The sequence below is a fragment of the Nyctereutes procyonoides genome, unplaced genomic scaffold (genome assembly GCF_905146905.1).
Source record: "Nyctereutes procyonoides isolate TBG_1078 unplaced genomic scaffold, NYPRO_anot_genome, whole genome shotgun sequence".
In the NCBI taxonomy this organism is placed as follows: domain Eukaryota; kingdom Metazoa; phylum Chordata; class Mammalia; order Carnivora; family Canidae; genus Nyctereutes; species Nyctereutes procyonoides.
Genome location: NW_026575131.1, coordinates 42,286,834 through 42,299,347, shown reverse-complemented (window position 1 = coordinate 42,299,347; position 12,514 = coordinate 42,286,834). Strand labels below are relative to the sequence as shown.

The following is a 12,514-nucleotide window of genomic DNA, read 5'->3' as shown; positions in this document are numbered from 1 at the left end:
ATGCATGAGGGTCTCTGTGTGTCTACATCCTCTCCACACTCGTTCTTCCATCATGGCCTTCCGGCTAGTTGAGCAGTGGTCTCTAGTGGTTTTCATTTGCATTTCCCTGGCAGCTAATGATGTTGATTGAACATATTTTTATGCGCTTATTGACCATTTTAATGCCTTCTTGGTAGAAATGTCTATTCAGATCCTTTGCCAAATTTTAAACTGGGCCATTTGTCTTTTTATCGTTGACTTGTAACAGTCTTTATATATTCTAAACACAGGTCTTTCATCAGATATAGGATTTGAAAAATTTTCTCGATTCCACCCTTTTTTACATTTATTCTAAGTATATGGCTATATTTGATGTGAGATTTTGTAGACAGACCCCCCATTTTTTTTAGTAGACTCCACACCCAGTACGGGGCTTGAACTTACAACCCTGAGATCAATAGTCACATGCTCCACTGACTGATCAAGCCAGGCTCCCCTGAAGACAGAATCTTGTTGGATTATCTATTTCCCACATTCCAACAGTGTCTTTTAATTGTTGTGTTTGAGTAACTTACATTTAGTATAATTATTGATTCTTTGCCTTTAGGTCTGAATTCATTTATTACCCATTTTCTGCTTGACCCTTCCTTTTTTTTCCCCCTCTTTACACTTTCCAGCCTTCCTTTGTGTTTATCCGAACATTTCTTTTAGTATCCCATTTATTTTCTCTATTGTGTTTTGGACTATGTTTCTCTGTGTAATCTTTTCTTCTTCATGGTGGCCCTAGGGAGGATAAGCTCCCAGCTTCACTTCTCACAGTCCATCAGAGACACTATTTTACCACTTGAAGAGAGGCATCGAAATCTTACTACCACCGAGGTCACCCACTGGGCTCTCATCTTGGTGCTGCCGTACTCTCCCATGCACTGAATCTGTCACTGTTCTATTTTTGGCTTCCAATCATGAAATTTATTTTAAAGAACTCACGAGGAGGGCACTAGCCTGTCACGTCTGCCCTGATATGTACCACATCTGTGGCTCCTCCCTCATTCCTGGTGGCTACCTCTGGTAGAACTTCTCTTCTGCCTAAACAACTTCCCTTAACCGTCCCCTGGAACAGAGGACATCTACTGCCAGATGCTCTGTTCTCCTTCATCTGAATATCTTCTTTTCACCTTCACTCCCAAAGAGTACTTTCGCTGGATAGAGAATCCCGAGATAATTCTTTTCACTCAGCACTTTTCACTCAACACCATGCCTGCTTTCTTCTGGCCTGCATGGTTTCCCATAAGAAGTGTGCAGTTGTTGCAACCATAAGTCTTGTCGAGGTGACACGTCATGGTTCACTCACGACTTTTCGAGACTTTTACCTCGTCTTTGGTTTTCCTCAGTTTAATTATGATGAATCTGGGCACGGATTTCTTGGGATTTATCCTCTGTGGGATTTTCCCGGCTCCTCTGGTCAGAAGGTTTTATCTTTTGCCAAATTTGGGGATTTTCAGCCATTCTTTCTCTAGCTATTTCTTCTGCACTGCCCTCTTCCTCCCCTCCTTCTGGGAATTGGACAAGACAAATATTAGCCCTTTCAATAACGTTTCATAGATTCTTGAGGCTGTTCGGTTTTTTTAGAAGTCTCTTTTCCTGTTTTCAGATTGATAATATCCAGCAAACCATCTTCAGATGTCCCACCTGGATGACTCAGTGGTTGAGCATCTGCCTTTGGCTCAGGTCATGATCCCAGGGTCTTGGGATCAAGTCCTGCATTGGGCTCCCTGCAGGGAACCTACTTCTCCCTCTGCCTATATCTCTGCCTCTCTCTCTGTGTCTCATGAATAAATTTTTTAAAATATATTTTTTTAAAAGTCCCATCTCTCCCCTATATTAACCCTATTATGTTTATGAGTCTATCCAGGGAGTGTTTTATTTCAATAATTGTCTATTTTACTTCTAAAATTTCCATTTGGTTCTTTATACTTTCTATTTCTTTGCTGATATCTTCCATCTTTCCATTCATGCCCAACAGTAGAGGGAAAGTACCCCAGAAAGGAAACACTTGGAAGGACTTCAGACCTTGTTTCAGAAGTTGTGCTTCTGCCCAGCAGATAGCAGGGAAGTCCTCTGGTTTGGGCAAGCTGGTCTGGCTGGGGTGGAAGACCACCTAACCAGCCACCAGTGGTGTGGACATGCAGTAGGGGATCCAGAGCCCATGGGCTCCAAGATGTCTGCTATCTAGACAGAGAGAACTGCAGAAAGGTTCTTGCTAGCCAGGGCAGTCAGGGTGCAAGGGACCACGTTCTGGGCCTGGGGCTGGGGCAGGCTCCAGGAGATGTGCCCCCAGCTGGCCCCCTCCTGCCCACACTGGAAAAGGCAGGAAACCTCCTCCTACCACACCATCCCTCCAGGGCCTTCCCCTGAGAAAGTCTAACATGGTGTTCCCTTTAAAGGACAAATACTTAAAGGAACAATGCTGTGTGTCACACAGTACATACGCCGAAGTCTACTTCCAGAACCAAGCTGAGAGGCAATAAATTGATGACTGACACAGTAGGTGATGAATGTGGATCAGTTCAGACTCACATTCCCTCCCTCCCACCTTCTGGGGCTGGAATTTCCTTCCTCCTTTGAGGGTTCCGTGCAGTTCAGCTGCCCAAGTGCGCCCCCCAGTGGCCATCTTGGATGGAGGCCATGGTCCACCCTGGCCTTGAGTTCTAACAGCAGAAGGCATGCTGGTTAGGGTCGGCTGCACAGCTGCAGCTCAGGAAGGAGCCCAGGAGCTCTAAACAACCTTATGGTTGTTCTCTGAGCTCTTTCCTCTTCTTGTTTGCCTCGATTCTTCTAGATTCCTGGGGCTCCCTTTTACAGTCCTCTGGCCAGAGACCTATGGTTTCAGTCCATCTGCTTTGCTGTGCACCTGCTTTGGGGCGCCAAGTAGCAGGTGCTCCTGGAGAGGGAAAAAGCAATGAGAGTTTTCTCCACCTTCTGGGGCCTGCAATTCCTGTGATCCAAAAGGAAAGACCTCTTTCTCAAAATATTGGGGACTGAGGCCCTCCACTATCAACCTCACCTCAGGCCCCGGCCCCTTCCTGCTATCACAGAATCCTTTGTGGGCTGAGGCATGACAGAATGAAGAAAAGAAAAACAAGGATTTGAATCCACTCTCTGAGCATTAGGGGGGTCCCCTTTTCCACTTCTGCAGCAACATTAGGTACCCTTGTGCCCAATTCTGACTTCCAGGCTGCCTTGAGTCCAGGCTGCATAACACTGGAGGGGAAAATGGGAAACATACCATAGGCTCTCTGTACTCGGAATTCTGATATCTTTCCCCTCCTCTCTTGCAACCAGTTACTTTTCAGAGTCTTGATATTCCTGCTCTGTGTATTCCTTTTGGGTTTGAGAACTGCATTTAATAGGAGAGACATGGTGGAGGATGCCTAACACTGTCTCACCCAAAACCAGAAACCACTGCATTTAATTTGTCTTTTACCACTTTTCTTACTCTGTCATTTTGAGCTCAGGAGCACCTAAGCTGCAAAGGTCTTAAGGTTTTGGCTTTTGACAAAAAATAAATTAAATTAAATAAGATAAAATAAAATAAAATTGCATCAAAGCATGCCAAGCACAGCCTGAAAACAAGAGAGTACAGTCCCCAGCCTGTAATGGAGAAAAATGAGAAAGAGAGAATCAGGCAGACTTAAACGCTTTGAGGAGATCTCTACACATAACCCAAGTCTACACATAGAAGCAAAGCAAAAAGCCAAAGTAAAGTGAGCTTTCCCAGCAGCGTGGACAGCCCAGCCAGCCAAGGGTACTTAAAACTGGAAGGATTGCTCTATGTTCAGGGAGTGTGTGCTCTAGATCAACCAGCATGGCTCAGCCTTTGTTGAGTGACTGTCATTTTCTTAGAGCAACAAATGCTTGTGGAGTAGCCAGATCTGTCCATTAACTGTGCATTAAACAAACACACACACACAAACACACACAGACCATTGCTCATTAGTTTCTATGCATTCATTTGGAAATGTAATTCAAGTTTGCATCTTACAGGAATGGTCTCTTCTGGATGCTTTGGGTTTTATTTTTAAATACCTGCAAATCAATATTAGTGTCAGTGTTTTGGTGGGAAAGAGCATATCCTATCTGCCATCTAACCATGTTCCCCGTTTCCCCTGTATCTTGCAAAGCAGAGAAGGAAGTTCTTTTCTTCAATTAAAAGGGTTTAAAAAAAAAAGAGAGAGGGGGTTTTGAATGGGCTGGAATTTAAATCAAGATCTTGCCCATGAGATGTTCGGTTTGCAAATGTATATAACAAAACGTAGAGGCTTTAAGAACACTGAGAGATGACCACGTTTGCTAGAGATCTGCATATACTGTCCAGAAATCCTGGGAAGCTAAGAAATAACCAATCCTGGGATCTCTGGATGGCTCAGTAGTTTAGTGCTTCCTTTGGCCCAGGGCATGGTCCTGGAGTCCCCAGATCGGGTCCCACTTCAGGCTCCCTGCATGGAGCTTGCTTCTCTCTCTGCCTATGTCTCTGCCTCTCTCTGTGTGTGTCTTTCATGAATAAATAAATAAAATCTTTAAAAAATAAATAAATAGGGGATCCCTGGGTGGCTCAGCGGTTCAGCGCCTGCCTTTGGCCCAGGGCGTGATCCTGGAGACCCGGGATCGAGTCCCACATCGGGCTCCCTGCATGGACCTGCTTCTCCCTCTGCCTGTATCTCTGCCTCTCTCTCTCTCTCTCTCTCTCTGCTCTCTCTCTCTCTCTCTCTCTCCCTCTATCATGAATAAATAAATAAAATCCTTTTTTTAAAAAAATAATAAATAAATAAATAAATAAATAAATAAATAAATAAATAAATAAATAACCAGTCCGTGAATGCCAGGTCCAGCTCAGCCCCTGGTGTCCTGTACAGGACAGTGCTGAATCTAGGCCTCCCGAGACAACTGGGCAGGTTCAGGATCAACCCTGGAGACAGTAGCTCTATGGGTGGGTGTCAGATCAGAGAAGTGGTTTTATAATAGGAGCCAATGAGTCATTCTAGAACAGCAGGAGATTCTCCATCCAGAAGCAGAGAGGAGGGAGTCTGGGATGCAGAGAGGAGGGAAGCAGGGAGAAAGGAAATGTCAGGGACACATGCAAGTGCCAGCCACTCAGCAGGTTGGGGAAAGAGAGATGGTCCCCTGACAAATTTACAAAGCTAATCTCTTCTTTGTAGCATGAGCTCCAGCCAACACAACCTTTCAGGCAAATACGTAAAATGTAATTTCCTAAGCATTGGGTTTCTCCAGAACTATAGAAATAGCACCATGATATACTATACCAAAGCAGTAAAGAGAAGAAAATTCACCTCTACAGGATGCAGTGTGAGAGAACATCAATTCAAATGAAGCAATAACCTCCAAGAGAAAACACAACATCCAAGTAGACTCTCCTGAGGCACCATAAAAAATGCAGAGCGTCAGCCTGAGCCCTCAATGGATTTTACAGCAAAGGTTCATGGATCCAAGGGGACATCAGATTCCAATTCCCTGCTGGAGATCTGGCTTTATGGTTACAGCAGAATCACAAGAACACAGATCCCTACATTTGGGCTGCATGGTCTCAGCCACAGAGCATCTTCCAGAGAAGAAGACACAAGGGACTAGAGGAGAGGAGAGGATGACAATGACATCACTTATGGCAATAGAGAGGACACTGGGGCAGAGTGCCATTGGCTCATTTTTCTCCAGCACTTGGTGTTCTGGGTCCTGAGTGAACACATCACAATCAGAGACTCTCAAAAGTTGGATTCATAGTGGAAAGGAAATTTTCTCCCGGAAAAACCTTCTGCTTTACTGCAGGGGTCAGCAAACATTTTCAGTAAAAGAGCAAGATAGTAAATATTGTAGGCTTCACAGGCCAACTGACAAAATGGAAGATATTATGTAGGTACTTACATAACAAAAGAGAAAGCTCTTGGACTGCTCCTCCCTGCTGACTTGCCCTGGGCCTGCCAGAGCCATGAGCATGCTCCCATGCTTCGTGCTCAGTTGCCACTTGCTAGAGACATTCTCAGGACAAGAGCGACTGGCTCAAGAGGGAAAGGCCTGGCAGGCCAGCACACAGAGGGACTGGGAATGGGGACCTGCTGTCGTCAGTTTCACTCTCTATCCCAGTAACACCCAGATGCTGGTGGTTCCTTCTGTCCTCCTGTCAGCTCAAGGTGGGTAGCTGGCTAGTGGCTATGTGGACTTGCTAAATCACCAACTCCTGAGCAGAGATTCCACTGCTTGGTGCCTGGCCATTGTCAACAGCAGAGTCTCCAACATGTAGAGAGCAACTAGCATGGGCCTTGGGTAGCAGCAAGATACAGCTGGCCAAGTAGATAGGCACTGAGAGTGGAGGGGAATAAAGGGAGAGGGGGAACTCCAGCTTGGGCTCCATGGCTCAGAGTGCAAGCCCCCTCCAGTGGTGCCCATGTGCCATACAAAAACATGTGCCAGTCTTGTTTGTGCATCTCAGCTTTAGTGAACAATAAAATAGATTTTGTTTTGTGGATATGATGGCTTTAACTTGTACCTACAAATTCCTTGACATTCTTTCCTGTAAAAGGCTAGAGCTTAATTCCTCCCCCCTTGAGCATGGATTGGATTCAGTGACTCACTTCTAATGAATAAAACGTGGTAAAAGTGATGGCGTGCAACTTCTGAGACAAAGTCCCACCAGGCACTCCTCTATCTATTTCTTGGGTCATGCACTCCAGGGGAAGTCAGCCACTGTGTCATGAGGATGCTCAAGTGGCCCTATAGAGAAGCTTCATATGGAGAGGAACAGAGGTCTCCTGTCAGTAGCCATGTAAGTGGAAGCTGTCTAAAGGTAAATCCTCCAGCCCCAGTTGAGCCTTCAGATGGTAGCAGCCCCAGAAGACATCTCAGATGCAACTTCACAACAGGCCCTGAGCCTGGACCACCCAGCTAAGGCATTCTCAAACCTCAGACACTGTGACATAATATGTTTGTTGTGTTAAGCTGTAAGTAAGTGTTGGAGTGGTTTGTTATGCGACAATAAATCATTAATAGAGTGGACAGTAAAATAAGAGCCACTTAAAAGAATCAGTCTCAATTTATAGAGAAATCTGGTATCTATATCCTGCTGCCTCCTTGATATATCCACCTGGATGCCCCATGCATAGCTCAAAGAAACACAATTCCTTCCAAAGTCCCTCACTTAGAATCTAACCATTCCTGGCTGCCTTAATTCCTCTTCTTGACTCCATCATTACCTGGAAGTCACTCTTTTACGCCTTCTGCTTCCTCAGCCCTACCCGCCATATGGTCACAAACACATACACGAGCACACACATTCATCCACACATCCAATGTATCACCCAGGTCTTAGAAGGCATGCATTTCTCACTACCAGTTAGTGTCACAGCTGGCCTCATCATGCAGAAGCCTCACAGCTGATGTCCCAACTTCCCACTCACCCACGTCCAATCCATTTGTTACACAACAGTGAGCATCATTTCCCGAGAAGAATGAGATCATGCTGCTGCCTGGCTGAAGTGCTCCAGAGACTTCCCTTTGGGATGAGGGGAAGATTCCAGCTCCTCACAGGGCCCAGTGAGATTCTGGCATGATCCACCCTCAAACCCCTTCCTCCTCAGTGTGTCACTCATCCCACATTTCTTCCTACTTCAGGTCCTGAACACACTGCGCCGTCTGCCTAGACCCTCTTCCCCCATCTGCCTGGCTTCCTCACACCCCATGCACCCTGAACTCAGCTTCAGTGTTCTCTCTTCAGCATGGCCTTCATGGCTTCTTTATCTAGGGTAGATCCTCCGGTTATTTTCTCTCTCAAACTGTTGCTCGTTCACTTTACAGCACACAATACAAGTTGAACTATTTGCTCCTTGGTTTAATTATACTTTGACGGTGGGTTGCACTGAGAAGGGCCATGGTTTACCGACAGAAGCAGCCACCCGAGAAGCCCCAGACGTGGACTCAGAGTCAGCCACTGACCCTGAGCAGTCACTAGGTGACAGACGGTGACAGACGATAGCCCTGGAGGGGATGTGGCCAGGCTCCTGCTTCTGGACCTCAACACAGAAACCCTGCATATTGAGCCAGTTTACGTGGTGGGTATCTCTGTTCTTTGATTCCTGGGAACCCCAAATAACTGACATTATGGACACTCGTCAAATGTAGAAGGATGAATGTCCGTGCCCCTGAGCTCTCCATCTGGAGAAGAGAACAGAAGCTCACAGAGGTATATTTCAGTGCTGCGTGCAGATCTGATAATGGGGGCTGAGCAGACATTGTAGTGTCAGAAGAGGAACTCCCTCAAATATGTGTGGGGAGTGGGGCTCGGGGCCATCCCACAGGGATCCTGAGGAAGGGGAGAGGGAGTCTTGGTGCAGATTTGCTTGAATAATTGTTCACCCGCCCTCCACAACCCAGGTACATTAGAATCACTTTACAGAGCCATCCGCTGTCTGAGCCAGAGGGCATGACTGGAAAAACATGTCCCCTGGCACCAGAACACTCGTTCCCACTCAGAAGACGTATGCCAGGGTTCCAAGAGGGAGGGGGACATTCTACTCACCTAGTCCTCTCCCTTCTGGTCAAACAGCAGACTGGGCAGAGAGAGGTCAAGAGGTTGGGAACAGGCTTCACATCTCTGAAAGTCTAAGGTACAGAGTATCTGAGGGAGGAGACCCAACAAAGCCCACAATACAGGTGCCCAGCCATTCTGGGTGCTCCCTCCGCCAGGGTGGCAGAGGGATAGAGGCAAGGGGGGAGCTGTGTCTAGGCAGGGGACACAGTGTATGCACAGTGTGAGGGACAGAGCTGAGGTTGGGGGGGTCACCTGAACATCCATGGGGAGAGAGGCCTAGACCTGTTGCCCCCACCAGCTCTTCAGAGCCCCCAGGGCCACTCTTTCCTCTGGGCAGACCAGCTCCAGAACCTCCACAGCATTCTTCCCCACATATCCGCCACATGAATAAGACATCTATTGTCGGCCTTGCTGGAACTAAGGGGGTGACTATGACCATAGGGATTCCTGGGGACACCAATGCTCAGAGGGGACAAGAACATAGCCAACAAGGGGCTTTTGATCCCATTCGATCCTCACATAATGCCACTGCTTGGACCCCAGAGTTGGAACCCAGAGTGAGTGTTCTGATAGAAACAGCAGGGTTGCTGAAGGCTAAATACTCAAGGGAGGTCAGTAGAGTCACGATATTTCAGCCCAATTCTGAATTAAATTACATTTTCTGTCACAAGGTCAGAGTTTCCCTGGGAATATCCATTATTTTTACAGTAAATTTGTTAAAACAGAAAATCCAGGCAGGGAGGCGGAATCTCCGGACAGGATTAAAAGGAAGGACCCTGTCAGAACCAACCTGCTGGAGGCTGGAGTCCTGCCTCCTCCACTTAGAGCTGTGCGTCCCTGAGATGGTCACCTAACCTCTCTGCACCCCAGTGTATTTATCCGAACACTGGTGTGACAGCAGTACCCTGCTCATAGGACTGGGGACAGGATCAGGTGTGATCATTTGTGTCAAGTGCTTAAGACAGTACCTGGCACCTGGTAAAACTCCAAAAATGTCAGTTATTAAAAAGAAAGAAGAAAAGAAATGAAGACAGACATGGTCACCAATGAAATGCAAGATAAGAACAAGAGGTTCATGAACAACCGAGGATTCTTCTGCACCTGGAATGGTTAGGAGAAGTTCTCTGCGAGATCACCCCAGTCCCTGAGTTACTGGAGAGAATTTGGTAGCGTCACCAGCACAGCTAAGCTACTTACAAATCCAGATGATTCTCCCCGGGGTTTCCGATCACTTTCCCACCCTCACCCTCTCCCCAAGGGGATAAGACAGTCTCAGGAGGAAAGACTCCCCCCCCCCACCCCAGATATCAATCATCCCTTTCAGGGCACCCAAGACACAAACAAAGTTGATTTATCTCCCCTAGACAACACTTTGGACCAGAAAGCTCTGAGCTCAGCCTTGGGCACCAGGGCAGTTTACTGGGAAAAATCCACTAAGCAGGAGCAGGAACCTTGGACACCCCCTGCCACAGCAGCAGCCTCTCGGGGAACCACCTGCCCCTGCCACATTTTCTCCTTCTCCACTCAATTCCAGTTCTTGCCCTAAAATGTAGATAAATGCATAATCTGTGTTCCACTGGGAATGTTTACCCCTGTCCTGCCAGGCTCGGTGGGACAGATGTAAACAAGGAGGTACTGCCCCCGTCACCCTCCCCAGCAGGTGCCACAAGCCCCCTTGCTCCCATTCCTTTCACAATCCCCCCGGTCTCCGGAGCAGGTGCTCACTTGCCCCTGCCGCGTCCCCACCGCCACGACGGCCACCTACCCGTGACTGCGTGACCACGCTGCCGCCCCAGCCCCTGCCCGCTGCCTGCCTAGTGGAATCCGGGCTGCAGAGCCTGTTGACGCCGCAGCCGCCACACACTGGAGCCTCCTGGCCTGTCACTAACGAGCTATATTTGTCAGTGGATAATATGATCTGTAGGACATGTGCTGATAAACGGTCTATCTATTCAATGTGACTCAGCCCGGCATGAGACAAAACGCATTTCAAAGGGGAGGGCTTGGCACAGGGCAAATGACAGGCTGGCCAATGTGAGCCCTATAACCCGGGATTACAGATGGCACAGCCTTTTTCCACGGGCTGTCCTGAAGTGTGTTGAGTAAAACAGGCCAGAAAGGGGAAAGGGCTTGTGCTCTTCGCACTGTGAGCTAAGAACCAAACAAAAAGCAGGATCAGAAGGCCATAGACCCAGCGAATGTAAGAGTGTTTTCAGTGTTCGAAGCAATGGTTATCACAGGTCTGGGTTTCACCTTGTTTTTCTTTTAAATTTCCTAAAACATGTGAATTTAGGTTCTCTTTAATGATTTTATTAATTGGGCAAAGATGCTTTGTTGAAATCCAACACTGTGACAATTTGATAATTAATCAGGAATGGCTCCTACCTCACTGCATCCCCCAGCCCCACTTCCCTCACCCCTGCCTGTTCCAAGAGGTCCTTACAACCACCCCCACTTCTGGGCAACAGACTCCTCATACCCCTTCATCCTAAACAGAAGACCCCCTTTGTCTACTCTAGACATAATAATAACTCTAATTACAAAATAGTTGGATTTTGAAGGGAGTATTTTCTATTTGTTGACATTTATAATTATCATTTTATTAATGCAATCCCTATTAAAATACCAACAGCATTTTTCACACAGCTAGAACAAACAATCCTAAAATTTACAGGGAACCACAAAAGACCACAAACGGCCAAAGCAATTTTGAAAAAAAGAAAAACAAAGTTGGAGGTATCATAATTCCAGACTTCAAGCTGTATTACAAAACTGTAATCATCAAAATATTATGGCACTGGCACAAAACCAGACACATAGATCAATAGAACAGAATAGAGAACCCAGAAATAAACCCATAATTGTATAGTAAACCTTCAACAAAGCAAGAAAGAATATGCAATGAAAAAAAGACAGTCTCTTCAACAAATGGTGTTGGGAAAACTGGACAGCTACATGCAAAAGAATGAAACTGGACCGCTTTCTCACACCATACACAAAAATAAACTCAAAATGGATTAAAGACCTAAATGTGAGACCTGAAACCATAAAGATCCCAGAAGAGAACACAGGCAGTAATATCTCCGGCATCAGCCATAGCAATGTTTTTCTAGATGTCTCCTGAGGCAAGGGAAACAAAAGCAAAAACAAACTACTGAGGTCACATCAAAATAAAAAGCTTCTACACAGTGAAGGAAATGATCAAAAGACTAAAAGGCAACCCATAGAATTGGAGAAGATATTTACAAATGACATATCTGATAAAGGGTTAGTATCCAAAATATATAAAAAACTGACACAATTTAACATCCAAAAAACAACCCAATTAAAAACAGGCAGAAGATATGAACAGACATTTTTCCAAAGAAGACATCCAGATTGGCCAACAGACATATGAAAAGATGCCTAACGCCACTTATCATCGGGAAAATGTAAATCAAAGTACAATTAGACATCACCTCACACCTGTCAGAATGGCTAAAATCGGGATCCCTGGGTGGCACGGCGGTTTAGCGCCTGCCTTCGGCCCAGGGCATGATCCTGGAGTCCCTGGATCGAGTCCCACGTCGGGCTCCCTGCATGGAGCCTGCTTCTCCCTCTGCCTGTGTCTCTGCCTCTCTCTCTCTCTCTCTCTCTCTCTCTCTCTCTCTCTCTCTGTCTCTCATGAATAAATAAATAAAATCTTTTAAAAAAAAAAGAATGGCTAAAATCAAAAACACAAAGAAATAACAAGCATTGGCGAGAATGAGAAGAAAAAGGAACCCTTGTGCACTGTTGGTGGGAGTGCAAAATGGTGCAGCCACTCTGGAAAACAGTATGGAGTTTCCTCAGAAAGTTAAAAATAGGACTACCCTACAGTCCAGTAATCACACTACTGGGTACTTACCAAAAAAGACAAAACCACCAATTTGAAGGGTAAAGTGCATCCCTATGTTCATA

At 46.3% G+C, this 12,514-nt stretch overlaps 1 protein-coding gene across 2 annotated transcripts in view; it reads right to left on the bottom strand.

The window, feature by feature from the left end:
• The window catches only part of LRRC2 (leucine rich repeat containing 2), a 38,402-nt gene extending 27,940 nt beyond the window's left edge, over positions 1-10,462 (bottom strand). Inside the window, exons 1-2 of one of the 2 annotated variants that reach the window (XM_055344769.1) lie at positions 10,341-10,449; positions 4,022-4,065 (exon numbers count right to left, since the gene is read on the bottom strand). The gene's annotated coding sequence lies outside the window, so the exon portion shown is untranslated. Of the gene's footprint in view, positions 1-4,021; positions 4,066-10,340 lie in introns of both variants that reach the window. The other variant, XM_055344770.1, reaches the window with a different exon arrangement.
• Positions 10,463-12,514: the final 2,052 nt, after the last annotated feature.